The sequence below is a fragment of the Schistocerca piceifrons genome, chromosome 7, assembly GCF_021461385.2.
Source record: "Schistocerca piceifrons isolate TAMUIC-IGC-003096 chromosome 7, iqSchPice1.1, whole genome shotgun sequence".
In the NCBI taxonomy this organism is placed as follows: domain Eukaryota; kingdom Metazoa; phylum Arthropoda; class Insecta; order Orthoptera; family Acrididae; genus Schistocerca; species Schistocerca piceifrons.
The window spans coordinates 9,679,728-9,693,895 of NC_060144.1; the positions used below are offsets into that span (position 1 = coordinate 9,679,728).

General features: G+C 47.8%; 28 non-coding genes across 28 annotated transcripts; all 28 read left to right on the top strand.

Moving 5' to 3' along the window:
• Nucleotides 1-130: 130 nt before the first annotated feature.
• On the top strand, nt 131-203 carry Trnar-ucg. The gene has a single exon. It is a non-coding gene; the product is annotated as a tRNA-Arg (tRNA).
• A 438-nt stretch (nt 204-641) lies between these two features.
• Nucleotides 642-714, top strand: Trnak-cuu. The gene has a single exon. It is a non-coding gene; the product is annotated as a tRNA-Lys (tRNA).
• A 321-nt stretch (nt 715-1,035) lies between these two features.
• On the top strand, nt 1,036-1,107 carry Trnat-agu. The gene has a single exon. It is a non-coding gene; the product is annotated as a tRNA-Thr (tRNA).
• Nucleotides 1,108-1,652: 545 nt separating this feature from the next.
• On the top strand, nt 1,653-1,725 carry Trnar-ucg. The gene has a single exon. It is a non-coding gene; the product is annotated as a tRNA-Arg (tRNA).
• A 438-nt stretch (nt 1,726-2,163) lies between these two features.
• Nucleotides 2,164-2,236, top strand: Trnak-cuu. Its single transcript has one exon. It is a non-coding gene; the product is annotated as a tRNA-Lys (tRNA).
• Nucleotides 2,237-2,557: 321 nt separating this feature from the next.
• Nucleotides 2,558-2,629, top strand: Trnat-agu. Its single transcript has one exon. It is a non-coding gene; the product is annotated as a tRNA-Thr (tRNA).
• Nucleotides 2,630-3,174: 545 nt separating this feature from the next.
• Trnar-ucg lies at nt 3,175-3,247 on the top strand. The gene has a single exon. It is a non-coding gene; the product is annotated as a tRNA-Arg (tRNA).
• Nucleotides 3,248-3,685: 438 nt separating this feature from the next.
• On the top strand, nt 3,686-3,758 carry Trnak-cuu. Its single transcript has one exon. It is a non-coding gene; the product is annotated as a tRNA-Lys (tRNA).
• A 321-nt stretch (nt 3,759-4,079) lies between these two features.
• Trnat-agu lies at nt 4,080-4,151 on the top strand. The gene has a single exon. It is a non-coding gene; the product is annotated as a tRNA-Thr (tRNA).
• A 545-nt stretch (nt 4,152-4,696) lies between these two features.
• On the top strand, nt 4,697-4,769 carry Trnar-ucg. Its single transcript has one exon. It is a non-coding gene; the product is annotated as a tRNA-Arg (tRNA).
• A 438-nt stretch (nt 4,770-5,207) lies between these two features.
• On the top strand, nt 5,208-5,280 carry Trnak-cuu. The gene has a single exon. It is a non-coding gene; the product is annotated as a tRNA-Lys (tRNA).
• Nucleotides 5,281-5,601: 321 nt separating this feature from the next.
• On the top strand, nt 5,602-5,673 carry Trnat-agu. The gene has a single exon. It is a non-coding gene; the product is annotated as a tRNA-Thr (tRNA).
• A 545-nt stretch (nt 5,674-6,218) lies between these two features.
• Nucleotides 6,219-6,291, top strand: Trnar-ucg. The gene has a single exon. It is a non-coding gene; the product is annotated as a tRNA-Arg (tRNA).
• A 438-nt stretch (nt 6,292-6,729) lies between these two features.
• Trnak-cuu lies at nt 6,730-6,802 on the top strand. Its single transcript has one exon. It is a non-coding gene; the product is annotated as a tRNA-Lys (tRNA).
• A 321-nt stretch (nt 6,803-7,123) lies between these two features.
• Trnat-agu lies at nt 7,124-7,195 on the top strand. The gene has a single exon. It is a non-coding gene; the product is annotated as a tRNA-Thr (tRNA).
• Nucleotides 7,196-7,740: 545 nt separating this feature from the next.
• Nucleotides 7,741-7,813, top strand: Trnar-ucg. Its single transcript has one exon. It is a non-coding gene; the product is annotated as a tRNA-Arg (tRNA).
• A 438-nt stretch (nt 7,814-8,251) lies between these two features.
• On the top strand, nt 8,252-8,324 carry Trnak-cuu. Its single transcript has one exon. It is a non-coding gene; the product is annotated as a tRNA-Lys (tRNA).
• A 321-nt stretch (nt 8,325-8,645) lies between these two features.
• On the top strand, nt 8,646-8,717 carry Trnat-agu. Its single transcript has one exon. It is a non-coding gene; the product is annotated as a tRNA-Thr (tRNA).
• Nucleotides 8,718-9,262: 545 nt separating this feature from the next.
• Nucleotides 9,263-9,335, top strand: Trnar-ucg. The gene has a single exon. It is a non-coding gene; the product is annotated as a tRNA-Arg (tRNA).
• A 438-nt stretch (nt 9,336-9,773) lies between these two features.
• Nucleotides 9,774-9,846, top strand: Trnak-cuu. Its single transcript has one exon. It is a non-coding gene; the product is annotated as a tRNA-Lys (tRNA).
• Nucleotides 9,847-10,167: 321 nt separating this feature from the next.
• Nucleotides 10,168-10,239, top strand: Trnat-agu. Its single transcript has one exon. It is a non-coding gene; the product is annotated as a tRNA-Thr (tRNA).
• Nucleotides 10,240-10,784: 545 nt separating this feature from the next.
• Trnar-ucg lies at nt 10,785-10,857 on the top strand. Its single transcript has one exon. It is a non-coding gene; the product is annotated as a tRNA-Arg (tRNA).
• Nucleotides 10,858-11,295: 438 nt separating this feature from the next.
• Trnak-cuu lies at nt 11,296-11,368 on the top strand. The gene has a single exon. It is a non-coding gene; the product is annotated as a tRNA-Lys (tRNA).
• A 321-nt stretch (nt 11,369-11,689) lies between these two features.
• Nucleotides 11,690-11,761, top strand: Trnat-agu. Its single transcript has one exon. It is a non-coding gene; the product is annotated as a tRNA-Thr (tRNA).
• A 545-nt stretch (nt 11,762-12,306) lies between these two features.
• Nucleotides 12,307-12,379, top strand: Trnar-ucg. The gene has a single exon. It is a non-coding gene; the product is annotated as a tRNA-Arg (tRNA).
• Nucleotides 12,380-12,817: 438 nt separating this feature from the next.
• On the top strand, nt 12,818-12,890 carry Trnak-cuu. Its single transcript has one exon. It is a non-coding gene; the product is annotated as a tRNA-Lys (tRNA).
• A 321-nt stretch (nt 12,891-13,211) lies between these two features.
• On the top strand, nt 13,212-13,283 carry Trnat-agu. Its single transcript has one exon. It is a non-coding gene; the product is annotated as a tRNA-Thr (tRNA).
• Nucleotides 13,284-13,828: 545 nt separating this feature from the next.
• On the top strand, nt 13,829-13,901 carry Trnar-ucg. The gene has a single exon. It is a non-coding gene; the product is annotated as a tRNA-Arg (tRNA).
• Nucleotides 13,902-14,168: the final 267 nt, after the last annotated feature.

A 14,168-nucleotide genomic window follows, 5' to 3' on the forward strand; every position in this document is an offset into this window, starting at 1 on the left:
GCAAGAAGTAGCGTCGCCTTTTTAGTACTGAAATTGGAGATGGAGAATTGCGTCAAAGATGGGAAATTCATTCCGGCAAGCGTACAAATGGCGACAATGAGGTGTGTGTGGGGAAGCATATTGCGCCAGTGACCGTGTGGCCTAATGGATAAGGCGTCGGACTTCGGATCCGAAGATTGCGGGTTCGAATCCTGTCACGGTCGAGTTTTTCCAGTTCTGCAAAAGATGCATGCTGTTTTACTGAGTTGTTTGAGTACTACAAATCTAGTTGAAAGTTGCTGCTGTCCGCTTCCTGGCTGCAAACCGGCGTCTACCTGAAGCTCAAGCAAGACAAAGGGGTTGTGTAGCGAAATTTTCGGCACAGTGCCGATCAGGAGAGATTTTTGGAACTACTGCGTCTGACTCAGGACCCAAGAGCTGCGCCACAGGCGTCTGCGCACAGTCGAGCATGTGTGTTGAATAATGGTGCTGATAGCCACGTATCATTTCAAGTAGATTTGATGCCTTTCGTAAAATTTATTTCATTGAATAGGAATTGTAGCTCATTTGTGGCAGCAGGAAATAAGCTGTAGTCAAAAGGATCTTCCATAGATGGTCGCAGGTCGCATAAATACTGTATGGCTCGTGACGCGTTGTGTGGAGCCCGGCTAGCTCAGTCGGTAGAGCATGAGACTCTTAATCTCAGGGTCGTGGGTTCGAGCCCCACGCTGGGCGGCGCAAAATTTTGTGTCTACGCGGATGCAACCTGCGCCCCTCTCGTGAGCCTTGCGTAATGAACGTAACGGGTTACGACGATGCCTAGCTTCGTATGAATATCAGAGGAATGGTTTTTGAAGCTGAAAGTAGCTCTGAAATGAAATAAAAGTGTTGTTTTGGAATTTTAGGCGTACATCGATATCGTGTGAGATGTGTAGGAAAGCAGCAGCTGTGCTAACTAAATACAAATAATGGTCGCTAATGCGGTGCGTTTCCAGCTGAAAGGCTCCGATTGACTGGTCCATAAGATTGAAGTACCCGAAATGTGCACTAGGCGGCGCCTCCTTAGCTCAGTGGCAGAGCGCTGGTCTAGTAAACCAGAGGTCGTGAGTTCGATCCTCACAGGAGGCAAAAGAATTTTGTAACAGCCCCTTCTAACGTAGATCTTTCGAAAAAAGCGGTCAAGGATATAAAAAATTATGAATGTGTTCGGTATTTAAGAAATGCTCTCGCAAATGAATAGTGCGAATGGTGCTATTAAAGTAGGCACCAGAAACTGCTGCTTTTGGCAGTCTCCGGAGAATGCCGACGTGGAATACTTAGTTCTTGTGATGTATTTTCTACCCCAGGTAGAGACCCTCGCGGTTGTCGTCGTCGTCGTCGGCGCCGCCGCCGCTTTGGTAATAGCGGCAACTCGCCATTGTATGACATAGGGTGAGGTACCTTCTGCAAGCGACTGAGATGGCAGTAAGCGATTGAAGCTGATTTGCAACCTCTTGTTTGATCAGCGTCACAAGGGCTTGAATGTAACTTGCGATGGGACACAGCAAGAAGTAGCGTCGCCTTTTTAGTACTGAAATTGGAGATGGAGAATTGCGTCAAAGATGGGAAATTCATTCCGGCAAGCGTACAAATGGCGACAATGAGGTGTGTGTGGGGAAGCATATTGCGCCAGTGACCGTGTGGCCTAATGGATAAGGCGTCGGACTTCGGATCCGAAGATTGCGGGTTCGAATCCTGTCACGGTCGAGTTTTTCCAGTTCTGCAAAAGATGCATGCTGTTTTACTGAGTTGTTTGAGTACTACAAATCTAGTTGAAAGTTGCTGCTGTCCGCTTCCTGGCTGCAAACCGGCGTCTACCTGAAGCTCAAGCAAGACAAAGGGGTTGTGTAGCGAAATTTTCGGCACAGTGCCGATCAGGAGAGATTTTTGGAACTACTGCGTCTGACTCAGGACCCAAGAGCTGCGCCACAGGCGTCTGCGCACAGTCGAGCATGTGTGTTGAATAATGGTGCTGATAGCCACGTATCATTTCAAGTAGATTTGATGCCTTTCGTAAAATTTATTTCATTGAATAGGAATTGTAGCTCATTTGTGGCAGCAGGAAATAAGCTGTAGTCAAAAGGATCTTCCATAGATGGTCGCAGGTCGCATAAATACTGTATGGCTCGTGACGCGTTGTGTGGAGCCCGGCTAGCTCAGTCGGTAGAGCATGAGACTCTTAATCTCAGGGTCGTGGGTTCGAGCCCCACGCTGGGCGGCGCAAAATTTTGTGTCTACGCGGATGCAACCTGCGCCCCTCTCGTGAGCCTTGCGTAATGAACGTAACGGGTTACGACGATGCCTAGCTTCGTATGAATATCAGAGGAATGGTTTTTGAAGCTGAAAGTAGCTCTGAAATGAAATAAAAGTGTTGTTTTGGAATTTTAGGCGTACATCGATATCGTGTGAGATGTGTAGGAAAGCAGCAGCTGTGCTAACTAAATACAAATAATGGTCGCTAATGCGGTGCGTTTCCAGCTGAAAGGCTCCGATTGACTGGTCCATAAGATTGAAGTACCCGAAATGTGCACTAGGCGGCGCCTCCTTAGCTCAGTGGCAGAGCGCTGGTCTAGTAAACCAGAGGTCGTGAGTTCGATCCTCACAGGAGGCAAAAGAATTTTGTAACAGCCCCTTCTAACGTAGATCTTTCGAAAAAAGCGGTCAAGGATATAAAAAATTATGAATGTGTTCGGTATTTAAGAAATGCTCTCGCAAATGAATAGTGCGAATGGTGCTATTAAAGTAGGCACCAGAAACTGCTGCTTTTGGCAGTCTCCGGAGAATGCCGACGTGGAATACTTAGTTCTTGTGATGTATTTTCTACCCCAGGTAGAGACCCTCGCGGTTGTCGTCGTCGTCGTCGGCGCCGCCGCCGCTTTGGTAATAGCGGCAACTCGCCATTGTATGACATAGGGTGAGGTACCTTCTGCAAGCGACTGAGATGGCAGTAAGCGATTGAAGCTGATTTGCAACCTCTTGTTTGATCAGCGTCACAAGGGCTTGAATGTAACTTGCGATGGGACACAGCAAGAAGTAGCGTCGCCTTTTTAGTACTGAAATTGGAGATGGAGAATTGCGTCAAAGATGGGAAATTCATTCCGGCAAGCGTACAAATGGCGACAATGAGGTGTGTGTGGGGAAGCATATTGCGCCAGTGACCGTGTGGCCTAATGGATAAGGCGTCGGACTTCGGATCCGAAGATTGCGGGTTCGAATCCTGTCACGGTCGAGTTTTTCCAGTTCTGCAAAAGATGCATGCTGTTTTACTGAGTTGTTTGAGTACTACAAATCTAGTTGAAAGTTGCTGCTGTCCGCTTCCTGGCTGCAAACCGGCGTCTACCTGAAGCTCAAGCAAGACAAAGGGGTTGTGTAGCGAAATTTTCGGCACAGTGCCGATCAGGAGAGATTTTTGGAACTACTGCGTCTGACTCAGGACCCAAGAGCTGCGCCACAGGCGTCTGCGCACAGTCGAGCATGTGTGTTGAATAATGGTGCTGATAGCCACGTATCATTTCAAGTAGATTTGATGCCTTTCGTAAAATTTATTTCATTGAATAGGAATTGTAGCTCATTTGTGGCAGCAGGAAATAAGCTGTAGTCAAAAGGATCTTCCATAGATGGTCGCAGGTCGCATAAATACTGTATGGCTCGTGACGCGTTGTGTGGAGCCCGGCTAGCTCAGTCGGTAGAGCATGAGACTCTTAATCTCAGGGTCGTGGGTTCGAGCCCCACGCTGGGCGGCGCAAAATTTTGTGTCTACGCGGATGCAACCTGCGCCCCTCTCGTGAGCCTTGCGTAATGAACGTAACGGGTTACGACGATGCCTAGCTTCGTATGAATATCAGAGGAATGGTTTTTGAAGCTGAAAGTAGCTCTGAAATGAAATAAAAGTGTTGTTTTGGAATTTTAGGCGTACATCGATATCGTGTGAGATGTGTAGGAAAGCAGCAGCTGTGCTAACTAAATACAAATAATGGTCGCTAATGCGGTGCGTTTCCAGCTGAAAGGCTCCGATTGACTGGTCCATAAGATTGAAGTACCCGAAATGTGCACTAGGCGGCGCCTCCTTAGCTCAGTGGCAGAGCGCTGGTCTAGTAAACCAGAGGTCGTGAGTTCGATCCTCACAGGAGGCAAAAGAATTTTGTAACAGCCCCTTCTAACGTAGATCTTTCGAAAAAAGCGGTCAAGGATATAAAAAATTATGAATGTGTTCGGTATTTAAGAAATGCTCTCGCAAATGAATAGTGCGAATGGTGCTATTAAAGTAGGCACCAGAAACTGCTGCTTTTGGCAGTCTCCGAAGAATGCCGACGTGGAATACTTAGTTCTTGTGATGTATTTTCTACCCCAGGTAGAGACCCTCGCGGTTGTCGTCGTCGTCGTCGGCGCCGCCGCCGCTTTGGTAATAGCGGCAACTCGCCATTGTATGACATAGGGTGAGGTACCTTCTGCAAGCGACTGAGATGGCAGTAAGCGATTGAAGCTGATTTGCAACCTCTTGTTTGATCAGCGTCACAAGGGCTTGAATGTAACTTGCGATGGGACACAGCAAGAAGTAGCGTCGCCTTTTTAGTACTGAAATTGGAGATGGAGAATTGCGTCAAAGATGGGAAATTCATTCCGGCAAGCGTACAAATGGCGACAATGAGGTGTGTGTGGGGAAGCATATTGCGCCAGTGACCGTGTGGCCTAATGGATAAGGCGTCGGACTTCGGATCCGAAGATTGCAGGTTCGAATCCTGTCGCGGTCGAGTTTTTCCAGTTCTGCAAAAGATGCATGCTGTTTTACTGAGTTGTTTGAGTACTACAAATCTAGTTGAAAGTTGCTGCTGTCCGCTTCCTGGCTGCAAACCGGCGTCTACCTGAAGCTCAAGCAAGACAAAGGGGTTGTGTAGCGAAATTTTCGGCACAGTGCCGATCAGGAGAGATTTTTGGAACTACTGCGTCTGACTCAGGACCCAAGAGCTGCGCCACAGGCGTCTGCGCACAGTCGAGCATGTGTGTTGAATAATGGTGCTGATAGCCACGTATCATTTCAAGTAGATTTGATGCCTTTCGTAAAATTTATTTCATTGAATAGGAATTGTAGCTCATTTGTGGCAGCAGGAAATAAGCTGTAGTCAAAAGGATCTTCCATAGATGGTCGCAGGTCGCATAAATACTGTATGGCTCGTGACGCGTTGTGTGGAGCCCGGCTAGCTCAGTCGGTAGAGCATGAGACTCTTAATCTCAGGGTCGTGGGTTCGAGCCCCACGCTGGGCGGCGCAAAATTTTGTGTCTACGCGGATGCAACCTGCGCCCCTCTCGTGAGCCTTGCGTAATGAACGTAACGGGTTACGACGATGCCTAGCTTCGTATGAATATCAGAGGAATGGTTTTTGAAGCTGAAAGTAGCTCTGAAATGAAATAAAAGTGTTGTTTTGGAATTTTAGGCGTACATCGATATCGTGTGAGATGTGTAGGAAAGCAGCAGCTGTGCTAACTAAATACAAATAATGGTCGCTAATGCGGTGCGTTTCCAGCTGAAAGGCTCCGATTGACTGGTCCATAAGATTGAAGTACCCGAAATGTGCACTAGGCGGCGCCTCCTTAGCTCAGTGGCAGAGCGCTGGTCTAGTAAACCAGAGGTCGTGAGTTCGATCCTCACAGGAGGCAAAAGAATTTTGTAACAGCCCCTTCTAACGTAGATCTTTCGAAAAAAGCGGTCAAGGATATAAAAAATTATGAATGTGTTCGGTATTTAAGAAATGCTCTCGCAAATGAATAGTGCGAATGGTGCTATTAAAGTAGGCACCAGAAACTGCTGCTTTTGGCAGTCTCCGGAGAATGCCGACGTGGAATACTTAGTTCTTGTGATGTATTTTCTACCCCAGGTAGAGACCCTCGCGGTTGTCGTCGTCGTCGTCGGCGCCGCCGCCGCTTTGGTAATAGCGGCAACTCGCCATTGTATGACATAGGGTGAGGTACCTTCTGCAAGCGACTGAGATGGCAGTAAGCGATTGAAGCTGATTTGCAACCTCTTGTTTGATCAGCGTCACAAGGGCTTGAATGTAACTTGCGATGGGACACAGCAAGAAGTAGCGTCGCCTTTTTAGTACTGAAATTGGAGATGGAGAATTGCGTCAAAGATGGGAAATTCATTCCGGCAAGCGTACAAATGGCGACAATGAGGTGTGTGTGGGGAAGCATATTGCGCCAGTGACCGTGTGGCCTAATGGATAAGGCGTCGGACTTCGGATCCGAAGATTGCGGGTTCGAATCCTGTCACGGTCGAGTTTTTCCAGTTCTGCAAAAGATGCATGCTGTTTTACTGAGTTGTTTGAGTACTACAAATCTAGTTGAAAGTTGCTGCTGTCCGCTTCCTGGCTGCAAACCGGCGTCTACCTGAAGCTCAAGCAAGACAAAGGGGTTGTGTAGCGAAATTTTCGGCACAGTGCCGATCAGGAGAGATTTTTGGAACTACTGCGTCTGACTCAGGACCCAAGAGCTGCGCCACAGGCGTCTGCGCACAGTCGAGCATGTGTGTTGAATAATGGTGCTGATAGCCACGTATCATTTCAAGTAGATTTGATGCCTTTCGTAAAATTTATTTCATTGAATAGGAATTGTAGCTCATTTGTGGCAGCAGGAAATAAGCTGTAGTCAAAAGGATCTTCCATAGATGGTCGCAGGTCGCATAAATACTGTATGGCTCGTGACGCGTTGTGTGGAGCCCGGCTAGCTCAGTCGGTAGAGCATGAGACTCTTAATCTCAGGGTCGTGGGTTCGAGCCCCACGCTGGGCGGCGCAAAATTTTGTGTCTACGCGGATGCAACCTGCGCCCCTCTCGTGAGCCTTGCGTAATGAACGTAACGGGTTACGACGATGCCTAGCTTCGTATGAATATCAGAGGAATGGTTTTTGAAGCTGAAAGTAGCTCTGAAATGAAATAAAAGTGTTGTTTTGGAATTTTAGGCGTACATCGATATCGTGTGAGATGTGTAGGAAAGCAGCAGCTGTGCTAACTAAATACAAATAATGGTCGCTAATGCGGTGCGTTTCCAGCTGAAAGGCTCCGATTGACTGGTCCATAAGATTGAAGTACCCGAAATGTGCACTAGGCGGCGCCTCCTTAGCTCAGTGGCAGAGCGCTGGTCTAGTAAACCAGAGGTCGTGAGTTCGATCCTCACAGGAGGCAAAAGAATTTTGTAACAGCCCCTTCTAACGTAGATCTTTCGAAAAAAGCGGTCAAGGATATAAAAAATTATGAATGTGTTCGGTATTTAAGAAATGCTCTCGCAAATGAATAGTGCGAATGGTGCTATTAAAGTAGGCACCAGAAACTGCTGCTTTTGGCAGTCTCCGGAGAATGCCGACGTGGAATACTTAGTTCTTGTGATGTATTTTCTACCCCAGGTAGAGACCCTCGCGGTTGTCGTCGTCGTCGTCGGCGCCGCCGCCGCTTTGGTAATAGCGGCAACTCGCCATTGTATGACATAGGGTGAGGTACCTTCTGCAAGCGACTGAGATGGCAGTAAGCGATTGAAGCTGATTTGCAACCTCTTGTTTGATCAGCGTCACAAGGGCTTGAATGTAACTTGCGATGGGACACAGCAAGAAGTAGCGTCGCCTTTTTAGTACTGAAATTGGAGATGGAGAATTGCGTCAAAGATGGGAAATTCATTCCGGCAAGCGTACAAATGGCGACAATGAGGTGTGTGTGGGGAAGCATATTGCGCCAGTGACCGTGTGGCCTAATGGATAAGGCGTCGGACTTCGGATCCGAAGATTGCGGGTTCGAATCCTGTCACGGTCGAGTTTTTCCAGTTCTGCAAAAGATGCATGCTGTTTTACTGAGTTGTTTGAGTACTACAAATCTAGTTGAAAGTTGCTGCTGTCCGCTTCCTGGCTGCAAACCGGCGTCTACCTGAAGCTCAAGCAAGACAAAGGGGTTGTGTAGCGAAATTTTCGGCACAGTGCCGATCAGGAGAGATTTTTGGAACTACTGCGTCTGACTCAGGACCCAAGAGCTGCGCCACAGGCGTCTGCGCACAGTCGAGCATGTGTGTTGAATAATGGTGCTGATAGCCACGTATCATTTCAAGTAGATTTGATGCCTTTCGTAAAATTTATTTCATTGAATAGGAATTGTAGCTCATTTGTGGCAGCAGGAAATAAGCTGTAGTCAAAAGGATCTTCCATAGATGGTCGCAGGTCGCATAAATACTGTATGGCTCGTGACGCGTTGTGTGGAGCCCGGCTAGCTCAGTCGGTAGAGCATGAGACTCTTAATCTCAGGGTCGTGGGTTCGAGCCCCACGCTGGGCGGCGCAAAATTTTGTGTCTACGCGGATGCAACCTGCGCCCCTCTCGTGAGCCTTGCGTAATGAACGTAACGGGTTACGACGATGCCTAGCTTCGTATGAATATCAGAGGAATGGTTTTTGAAGCTGAAAGTAGCTCTGAAATGAAATAAAAGTGTTGTTTTGGAATTTTAGGCGTACATCGATATCGTGTGAGATGTGTAGGAAAGCAGCAGCTGTGCTAACTAAATACAAATAATGGTCGCTAATGCGGTGCGTTTCCAGCTGAAAGGCTCCGATTGACTGGTCCATAAGATTGAAGTACCCGAAATGTGCACTAGGCGGCGCCTCCTTAGCTCAGTGGCAGAGCGCTGGTCTAGTAAACCAGAGGTCGTGAGTTCGATCCTCACAGGAGGCAAAAGAATTTTGTAACAGCCCCTTCTAACGTAGATCTTTCGAAAAAAGCGGTCAAGGATATAAAAAATTATGAATGTGTTCGGTATTTAAGAAATGCTCTCGCAAATGAATAGTGCGAATGGTGCTATTAAAGTAGGCACCAGAAACTGCTGCTTTTGGCAGTCTCCGGAGAATGCCGACGTGGAATACTTAGTTCTTGTGATGTATTTTCTACCCCAGGTAGAGACCCTCGCGGTTGTCGTCGTCGTCGTCGGCGCCGCCGCCGCTTTGGTAATAGCGGCAACTCGCCATTGTATGACATAGGGTGAGGTACCTTCTGCAAGCGACTGAGATGGCAGTAAGCGATTGAAGCTGATTTGCAACCTCTTGTTTGATCAGCGTCACAAGGGCTTGAATGTAACTTGCGGTGGGACACAGCAAGAAGTAGCGTCGCCTTTTTAGTACTGAAATTGGAGATGGAGAATTGCGTCAAAGATGGGAAATTCATTCCGGCAAGCGTACAAATGGCGACAATGAGGTGTGTGTGGGGAAGCATATTGCGCCAGTGACCGTGTGGCCTAATGGATAAGGCGTCGGACTTCGGATCCGAAGATTGCAGGTTCGAATCCTGTCACGGTCGAGTTTTTCCAGTTCTGCAAAAGATGCATGCTGTTTTACTGAGTTGTTTGAGTACTACAAATCTAGTTGAAAGTTGCTGCTGTCCGCTTCCTGGCTGCAAACCGGCGTCTACCTGAAGCTCAAGCAAGACAAAGGGGTTGTGTAGCGAAATTTTCGGCACAGTGCCGATCAGGAGAGATTTTTGGAACTACTGCGTCTGACTCAGGACCCAAGAGCTGCGCCACAGGCGTCTGCGCACAGTCGAGCATGTGTGTTGAATAATGGTGCTGATAGCCACGTATCATTTCAAGTAGATTTGATGCCTTTCGTAAAATTTATTTCATTGAATAGGAATTGTAGCTCATTTGTGGCAGCAGGAAATAAGCTGTAGTCAAAAGGATCTTCCATAGATGGTCGCAGGTCGCATAAATACTGTATGGCTCGTGACGCGTTGTGTGGAGCCCGGCTAGCTCAGTCGGTAGAGCATGAGACTCTTAATCTCAGGGTCGTGGGTTCGAGCCCCACGCTGGGCGGCGCAAAATTTTGTGTCTACGCGGATGCAACCTGCGCCCCTCTCGTGAGCCTTGCGTAATGAACGTAACGGGTTACGACGATGCCTAGCTTCGTATGAATATCAGAGGAATGGTTTTTGAAGCTGAAAGTAGCTCTGAAATGAAATAAAAGTGTTGTTTTGGAATTTTAGGCGTACATCGATATCGTGTGAGATGTGTAGGAAAGCAGCAGCTGTGCTAACTAAATACAAATAATGGTCGCTAATGCGGTGCGTTTCCAGCTGAAAGGCTCCGATTGACTGGTCCATAAGATTGAAGTACCCGAAATGTGCACTAGGCGGCGCCTCCTTAGCTCAGTGGCAGAGCGCTGGTCTAGTAAACCAGAGGTCGTGAGTTCGATCCTCACAGGAGGCAAAAGAATTTTGTAACAGCCCCTTCTAACGTAGATCTTTCGAAAAAAGCGGTCAAGGATATAAAAAATTATGAATGTGTTCGGTATTTAAGAAATGCTCTCGCAAATGAATAGTGCGAATGGTGCTATTAAAGTAGGCACCAGAAACTGCTGCTTTTGGCAGTCTCCGGAGAATGCCGACGTGGAATACTTAGTTCTTGTGATGTATTTTCTACCCCAGGTAGAGACCCTCGCGGTTGTCGTCGTCGTCGTCGGCGCCGCCGCCGCTTTGGTAATAGCGGCAACTCGCCATTGTATGACATAGGGTGAGGTACCTTCTGCAAGCGACTGAGATGGCAGTAAGCGATTGAAGCTGATTTGCAACCTCTTGTTTGATCAGCGTCACAAGGGCTTGAATGTAACTTGCGATGGGACACAGCAAGAAGTAGCGTCGCCTTTTTAGTACTGAAATTGGAGATGGAGAATTGCGTCAAAGATGGGAAATTCATTCCGGCAAGCGTACAAATGGCGACAATGAGGTGTGTGTGGGGAAGCATATTGCGCCAGTGACCGTGTGGCCTAATGGATAAGGCGTCGGACTTCGGATCCGAAGATTGCAGGTTCGAATCCTGTCACGGTCGAGTTTTTCCAGTTCTGCAAAAGATGCATGCTGTTTTACTGAGTTGTTTGAGTACTACAAATCTAGTTGAAAGTTGCTGCTGTCCGCTTCCTGGCTGCAAACCGGCGTCTACCTGAAGCTCAAGCAAGACAAAGGGGTTGTGTAGCGAAATTTTCGGCACAGTGCCGATCAGGAGAGATTTTTGGAACTACTGCGTCTGACTCAGGACCCAAGAGCTGCGCCACAGGCGTCTGCGCACAGTCGAGCATGTGTGTTGAATAATGGTGCTGATAGCCACGTATCATTTCAAGTAGATTTGATGCCTTTCGTAAAATTTATTTCATTGAATAGGAATTGTAGCTCATTTGTGGCAGCAGGAAATAAGCTGTAGTCAAAAGGATCTTCCATAGATGGTCGCAGGTCGCATAAATACTGTATGGCTCGTGACGCGTTGTGTGGAGCCCGGCTAGCTCAGTCGGTAGAGCATGAGACTCTTAATCTCAGGGTCGTGGGTTCGAGCCCCACGCTGGGCGGCGCAAAATTTTGTGTCTACGCGGATGCAACCTGCGCCCCTCTCGTGAGCCTTGCGTAATGAACGTAACGGGTTACGACGATGCCTAGCTTCGTATGAATATCAGAGGAATGGTTTTTGAAGCTGAAAGTAGCTCTGAAATGAAATAAAAGTGTTGTTTTGGAATTTTAGGCGTACATCGATATCGTGTGAGATGTGTAGGAAAGCAGCAGCTGTGCTAACTAAATACAAATAATGGTCGCTAATGCGGTGCGTTTCCAGCTGAAAGGCTCCGATTGACTGGTCCATAAGATTGAAGTACCCGAAATGTGCACTAGGCGGCGCCTCCTTAGCTCAGTGGCAGAGCGCTGGTCTAGTAAACCAGAGGTCGTGAGTTCGATCCTCACAGGAGGCAAAAGAATTTTGTAACAGCCCCTTCTAACGTAGATCTTTCGAAAAAAGCGGTCAAGGATATAAAAAATTATGAATGTGTTCGGTATTTAAGAAATGCTCTCGCAAATGAATAGTGCGAATGGTGCTATTAAAGTAGGCACCAGAAACTGCTGCTTTTGGCAGTCTCCGGAGAATGCCGACGTGGAATACTTAGTTCTTGTGATGTATTTTCTACCCCAGGTAGAGACCCTCGCGGTTGTCGTCGTCGTCGTCGGCGCCGCCGCCGCTTTGGTAATAGCGGCAACTCGCCATTGTATGACATAGGGTGAGGTACCTTCTGCAAGCGACTGAGATGGCAGTAAGCGATTGAAGCTGATTTGCAACCTCTTGTTTGATCAGCGTCACAAGGGCTTGAATGTAACTTGCGATGGGACACAGCAAGAAGTAGCGTCGCCTTTTTAGTACTGAAATTGGAGATGGAGAATTGCGTCAAAGATGGGAAATTCATTCCGGCAAGCGTACAAATGGCGACAATGAGGTGTGTGTGGGGAAGCATATTGCGCCAGTGACCGTGTGGCCTAATGGATAAGGCGTCGGACTTCGGATCCGAAGATTGCGGGTTCGAATCCTGTCACGGTCGAGTTTTTCCAGTTCTGCAAAAGATGCATGCTGTTTTACTGAGTTGTTTGAGTACTACAAATCTAGTTGAAAGTTGCTGCTGTCCGCTTCCTGGCTGCAAACCGGCGTCTACCTGAAGCTCAAGCAAGACAAAGGGGTTGTGTAGCGAAATTTTCGGCACAGTGCCGATCAGGAGAGATTTTTGGAACTACTGCGTCTGACTCAGGACCCAAGAGCTGCGCCACAGGCGTCTGCGCACAGTCGAGCATGTGTGTTGAATAATGGTGCTGATAGCCACGTATCATTTCAAGTAGATTTGATGCCTTTCGTAAAATTTATTTCATTGAATAGGAATTGTAGCTCATTTGTGGCAGCAGGAAATAAGCTGTAGTCAAAAGGATCTTCCATAGATGGTCGCAGGTCGCATAAATACTGTATGGCTCGTGACGCGTTGTGTGGAGCCCGGCTAGCTCAGTCGGTAGAGCATGAGACTCTTAATCTCAGGGTCGTGGGTTCGAGCCCCACGCTGGGCGGCGCAAAATTTTGTGTCTACGCGGATGCAACCTGCGCCCCTCTCGTGAGCCTTGCGTAATGAACGTAACGGGTTACGACGATGCCTAGCTTCGTATGAATATCAGAGGAATGGTTTTTGAAGCTGAAAGTAGCTCTGAAATGAAATAAAAGTGTTGTTTTGGAATTTTAGGCGTACATCGATATCGTGTGAGATGTGTAGGAAAGCAGCAGCTGTGCTAACTAAATACAAATAATGGTCGCTAATGCGGTGCGTTTCCAGCTGAAGGGCTCCGATTGACTGGTCCATAAGATTGAAGTACCCGAAATGTGCACTAGGCGGCGCCTCCTTAGCTCAGTGGCAGAGCGCTGGTCTAGTAAACCAGAGGTCGTGAGTTCGATCCTCACAGGAGGCAAAAGAATTTTGTAACAGCCCCTTCTAACGTAGATCTTTCGAAAAAAGCGGTCAAGGATATAAAAAATTATGAATGGGTTCGGTATTTAAGAAATGCTCTCGCAAATGAATAGTGCGAATGGTGCTATTAAAGTAGGCACCAGAAACTGCTGCTTTTGGCAGTCTCCGGAGAATGCCGACGTGGAATACTTAGTTCTTGTGATGTATTTTCTACCCCAGGTAGAGACCCTCGCGGTTGTCGTCGTCGTCGTCGGCGCCGCCGCCGCTTTGGTAATAGCGGCAACTCGCCATTGTATGACATAGGGTGAGGTACCTTCTGCAAGCGACTGAGATGGCAGTAAGCGATTGAAGCTGATTTGCAACCTCTTGTTTGATCAGCGTCACAAGGGCTTGAATGTAACTTGCGATGGGACACAGCAAGAAGTAGCGTCGCCTTTTTAGTACTGAAATTGGAGATGGAGAATTGCGTCAAAGATGGGAAATTCATTCCGGCAAGCGTACAAATGGCGACAATGAGGTGTGTGTGGGGAAGCATATTGCGCCAGTGACCGTGTGGCCTAATGGATAAGGCGTCGGACTTCGGATCCGAAGATTGCAGGTTCGAATCCTGTCACGGTCGAGTTTTTCCAGTTCTGCAAAAGATGCATGCTGTTTTACTGAGTTGTTTGAGTACTACAAATCTAGTTGAAAGTTGCTGCTGTCCGCTTCCTGGCTGCAAACCGGCGTCTACCTGAAGCTCAAGCAAGACAAAGGGGTTGTGTAGCGAAATTTTCGGCACAGTGCCGATCAGGAGAGATTTTTGGAACTACTGCGTCTGACTCAGGACCCAAGAGCTGCGCCACAGGCGTCTGCGCACAGTCGAGCATGTGTGTTGAATAATGGTGCT